Consider the following 6,000-nt stretch of genomic DNA (forward strand, 5'->3'; position numbering starts at 1 on the left):
ATCAGTAATTAATACTCCCATCTGGAACTAGCCCCAATTAGCATGGAACAAAAGCTGCAGCACGCTGGACAGCTGCTAGGTTTGAGTGGATTTGTGCTGTGTCCTAATAAAGGGTGCAACATCTTTAAAGAAAATATTTAAAAGCACCGTTTTGGTGATCCAGTAGTGAGGAGAATCGGGGAGGTGAGCTAAGCCTTGCTGTGTGGAAAGACAGAGCTTCTGCAGTAATGCCAAGGTTATTAGCTCCAAATCATTTTTAGTAGAAATTCCTGCAGTGCAAAATAAGTTTGTGAATCTTAAATTTGCTAGAATTAACCCCAGTTTTACCAATGAAACCATCATTTTTACAGCACATTTTTTTTGTTGAAAACTTCTTTATAAAACATAATCTTCGTAATTTAATGGAGTGTTTGTGTGTGTGCCCGCACATTCTTCTTCCTCGTTTATTTTGCCTTGGGGAGAGGTCAACTTTCCTATGAATGCAGTCTCTACCAGGCAGAAGGAGGTCTGTTTTTTAGGCTTTTTTGCTTTATAGACTCAGGTTGTTTTCCAGTTCAAGAAAGTTTTCTTTCATTATGTACGTTTTATTTCTAAAATTCCTTCTTTGCTTCATTCTAGTAAAAGAAAAAAGTTATGACTGTCATTATTCACATCACACTGATATGAGCTTCTGCAGTAGGGATTAATCTTCTTTCAGTTTCAATTGTCATTTTGATTTATGCTATATCGTTTTTTTCCTTATTCTTTTCTTAACACAATCAACTCTCTTTTCATCTCTGCCTGTTTCTTGTAGCTAACTTATCCTTTCCTATTTAAAAGCCCACAATACCTTTCTTATTTCTGAGAGTGTAAAGAGATGTGGTCAAAATGTTCTCAGGGTAAACACGGAGCAACAGATTTGGTGTATTTCATGATGCTGTTTTTTGTGTGTTATCTCGTAATACTTTATACTTAATACTTTTGGAATTCTCTGCTATAGCTGTCTTCTCTCATTCTTGAATTGAGAAAAGTTTAACAAGTATTAATGTTTGTTTCAAAATGATACTGATGAATTCTTATTTCTCATGTTTCCTTAGATGCTGTTAAAACTTTCTTAGATTTTATGCTTTATTCTGGTTTATATAAAGGTGCACATTTCACAAAGGATATGGTTTGAAAAGAAGTATGGGCTTAGTTTCTTTCTGGAGAACTTTTTTGTCTCTGTCTATATCTAAATATATAAAAGTATATGGTATATGTGTGTGTGTCTTCATAAATATATATATTCTTGATTGATAATATTAATAAATAGGAGAAAGTATTCACAGAAATAATGGCTGTGCACTTCCAAACTTTGGCGACAAACATTAATCCACACATCCAAGAAGCTTGCTAGTCTCCAAGCAGGATAAGCTCAAAGATACCCCACTCAGAGGCAGATCTCGGAACGTGTTCTGACCTCAGGAAAGCCCTGCTCAGCCTCTTACCGCGTTATCCTTGTGAATTAGCTGGCCTGAAGGTGACATTGCGGCTCTCACAGAGTTCTCTGCGCCCTCCTAATTGCTCGCCACCACCGTCTCTATTGTGATGGGGAATGCTGACCGGCCTGAATGTTCCAACTGTTTGTTCTAAACACAGTCAGCTCTCCCAGAGAGTTCTGGAGCCTCGGTTCTTACTGCCCGCCTCTCCCTGGGCAAAATCTGAACCACTGACTTGGATCTGGGATGGGGTGAAGACAAGGGGGACTGTCTCTCAGGGGTGCCCTGCCTCACAAGCTGGGTGCCTGGTGGCAAAGCCATCTCTGGTCTTCTGGGCTTGCTGCTGTCAGTGTGAAACCAACCAGCAAGCTGGGTCAGGGCCACCTGCCTAGGATGCTCAGCCCTCAGCCTGGGAGGAGCTTCCGCCCTGCAAGGCGGGGTTGGATGAGGGAAAGAGCTGCATCTTGCTATGGAAGTTGCCTGGGACTTAGCTCAGGGACACCCAGCCACGAGGGAGTAAGGAAGCTGGTGCCCTGCTCCTCCCAGAAAATCACCAGGACCCGAAAGACCATGAGGAGAGGGAGCCTTCTCCTCACTCTGCGGCTGCCTGGAGTGGAGCTATGTCCTGCTGAGCCGGGCTGGGAGGGCCACACGCCCTTCTTAGCTCTACAGAGACCTGGTAGACTTTCTTGAGGAGACACTTTTCAGTTGCTATATGCCTGTAGGATGTTTCCAAAGACTTTAAAGCACACTTCTTTAAAATACCTTTTACCAGCCATGGTTTGTTTCTCTGGGAAGTGGGTTCACGGTCCTCAAATCAATTTTCCTAATATGACCTCTCTTGATTGTTAGGAAGAGAGGAGGGCTGTGCATTTTTATTAGGATTTTCAGAGAAGTTCCCAGATACTATGTTTTTAAATCAACCCTCCTTTTAAGTCTTGGAAACTTTCTAAATATAGAAGATACTAGAGGAAGTTCGAATGTAAAGAATCACATGGTCATGGCTCTATGGGCAGGGGGTTGTTTTCTTATTTTTGTAATTGCTTCTTTTTTTTTTTTTTTTTTTTTTTGAGACAGAGTCTCACTCTGTCGCCCAGGCTGGAGTGCAGTGGTGCGATCTCGGCTCACTGCAAGCTCCACCTCCCGGGTTCACGCCATTCTCCTGCCTCAGCCTCCCAAGTAGCTGGGACTACAGGTGCCCGCCACCACGCCCGGCTAATTTTTTTGTATTTTTAGTAGAGACGGGGTTTCACCATGTTAGCCAGGATGGTCTCGATCTCCTGACCTCGTGATCCGCCCGCCTCAGCCTCCCAAAGCCCTGGGATTACAGATGTCAGCCAGTGTGCCTGGCCGTAATTACTTCTTTAAATAAAATTGGATTCTAAATGAAAATTGAAAGGCGTGGGCTGTGTCTTTCCCCTTCAGTCCTCAGGCTGATTTCCTCACCCAGGGGAGCAATCCCTTAAATGGTGATTGTTTTCATCATTGTTACACAACCGTGATTGTTTAGTCAGCTGTGATTGGGAAGATCAATGTATTATTTTTTCTCTGTCTTAGTTTCTCTTTCCCAAATGTTTTTGTTGTTTTCTTATTTTTAATTTTATCTTTGTTACCTCTTTAATCATAAATGCTCTTTCATAATCAACTTTTTAATTTCCCTCTCTATGCTTCGTGTTAGACTTAATCACACCATCACTTTTGTTACCCAAAATGGCAGCATATAGGCAAGTTCCAACCAATGTATGTGTGTGATGATTCTAAACACGAAAATTGAACAAGCCATATTAACAGTATTATAGTTATCTGAATGTTATTTGTCACATACGTAACAAATTCTCAAGACACTAAATTGAAAGAAAATTTCTTGTCAAAGTTAAAAATATTTGTGTTCTTTACACTCTTTTATTGGATCCAATTGTCCACGTTTAATCTCTCGGTTTTGTGCCATGTTTTTATTTTATAGATGTGGTTTTCACCTGCACTTATAACTGGCTTTTGAGTATTGTTGGCACACTCACCAGAAGAATGTTCTCCTCCCCTGCCCCTAAACCTCACATCTTCATCCTGATTAGATTCAGTTTCAATTCTGCCAAGGACCAATCCCTGAATTTATTTTTTCTTGAAACATGGTTAGAAAGACACTTTTTCTTTGTCTGAAACTGTGTTTATTATTGAGCAATAATTTGGTTTGATATGGGATTTGATCTTAAAAATTACCTTCCTTTGAAATTGATATGACACTCCATTGTCTTTAAGAATGAAGGTGGCCAAGGCTGGTCTACTTCTGAGGCCTTTGAAGGGAACCTGCCCTTCATTTCTTCCTAGGCAGCTCTTGAGAGCGTCCCTCTATCACTGCGTTCCATGGTAGCTCATCCATTCTGATTGTGTTGCTCCGTGCACCCTTCTGCATGAAAAGTCATCCTTCTTCAGCTTGTAACAGTGCAGCTTTTATTTGAAATAAAAGTTTATCCTCTGTGGCATGGTCTCCATTCTTTCTTCCTGCCCCTCCTATAAAGTGTACATGACCAGTCTTGAATCACTGGCTTTGCCTGAATGAATTGTCTTGCTCACCTGTTTTCTAGATTTGTTGTTGTATTCTAATTCTCTGAGTGTTTTTAGATTTGTACTATAAATATCCTATTGGTTTTTTTACGTTGTAATAATTATATTTCAAACGACTTGTTTTGTTTTGTTTATTGAGATGGAGCCTTGCTCTGTCACCCAGGCTGGAGTGCAGTGGCATGATCTTGGCTCACTGCAATCTCCACCGCCCAGGTTCAAGTGATTCTCCTGCCTCAGCCTCCTGATTAGCTGGGACTGCAAGCGTGTGCCACCACACCCGGCTAATTTATGATGATACTTCAAATGACAAGACTGATTTTTAAAATCTCTGCATGGTTCCTTTATTAGAACAGCCTATTCTTATATTGTAATTGGCTTCCCTCAAGTTTTCTATAAGGTGTTTAATGAAAATTAAATGTGCTAATTTTGTATATTTTGTGTTCTTAGGCTCTCCACTGTCTGTACTGATGGCCAGAAGCTTCTGTTGTGATTGTTCCTGTTCACAGTGCCTCACATGTCTGTTCATTGATGTGTATTTGTACCTCAAAATCACATTTTTTTTGTTAATATAAAATGGTGATATGTTTATTTTCCTTTTCTACCCACAGTCTGGTTAATCAGACATTTATAGTCTATAGGGCTGCATTGGGGAAGCACTTTGCAGATGGGCTGGGAAGTGAATAGCTAAGCTTCAGTTCCACGTGGCTGCACGGGGGCTGTCAAATTGGTTGAGACTCCCTCAGGTGCCACACTCAGCTGCATTCCCCACTGGGAACATCACCCAGCACAGCAGATCAACTGGAAGATTTGGGATATCATTTGTCTTTGTGCAGGAACTTGGGCTTGAACTTGAGGAAAGAAATTGCATGAAGACCTTACAGGTCATCTGCAAATAGCCATTAATTAATTAATTAATTAATTAAGTAACCACCTTGACTCCATACCCACATCTGCCGTCTCTAAACGCCAAACAATAAATTGGGAGCTTTCCCAGGAATAACTCCCTCTCACTTTGAATTTGTGTTTGAGATGAGTCCTTTCTTCTCTGATGTATCTATTAGACAAACCTTATCTATTTTCTATCTTATACAAATTTGCCAAAATAGCTCGTCTACCGGTGCCCATATTCCTACTCTGAAAACCACAATCATTGCATCCCTTTGGTGCTCTTTGTGTTTATTCCAGTCAAATTTGGGAAACAACAGAATTAAATACATATGGTAAATTGTTGTTTTTGAACTGTAGTGTGTTTACTGCCTAAGGCCAGTAGGGACTGTGAAAAAAACAAACAAACAATCAAACAAAACTTATCATGGCAACAACAATCCAATCCTGTATTCTGAACTTGGGTTTCCTGTATCAGGTATCCTATATCCTGAATCTTAATGAATGTTTTGTGTTTATGTTGCCTTTGCTCACATTTCGAAACTAAGCCTAACCTTGGTCAATGTGTCCATCGCCTAATGTTTTCCCTTTATTTCACTGACAAAGACAATTTAGTAAGACTTATGTCATTAAGCAAATTTCCATTCGTAGACACTGAATTGTTGTACAGAAAGAACCTATCAAGGAAGATATATGTAGCTTTGCATAAAATGTGATTTTTAAAAAATGTATGATTTTTTGTTTGTTTGCTTTGTTTTGCAGAGACAGGGTCCTGCTATGTTGCCCCGGCTGGTCTCAACCTCTTGGCCTTAGGCAATCCTTCCTGGTTGACCTCTCAAAGTGCTGGGGTCATAGGCATGAGCCACTGTGCCTAGCATTGGGTGTCTTTAATTTCAGAGGGTTAGAATTATTCAAATCATAATGATCATACATACCATGGGGATACCCAAACTTTCACAGTTCCTCACCTCTTACCTTCACAGCCTCTCTGGCAATACCCTGAAATAGATAGAAACTGTACCTCTTTCTGTTGTATAAAAGTGGGCACCACCAGCTCTGGGAGTTACATTCCTGCAACTGAGCAGAATCGCCCATC

Source organism: Hylobates moloch, unplaced genomic scaffold (assembly GCF_009828535.3).
Source record: "Hylobates moloch isolate HMO894 unplaced genomic scaffold, HMol_V3 SCAFFOLD_2, whole genome shotgun sequence".
Classification (NCBI taxonomy): Eukaryota; Metazoa; Chordata; class Mammalia; order Primates; family Hylobatidae; genus Hylobates; species Hylobates moloch.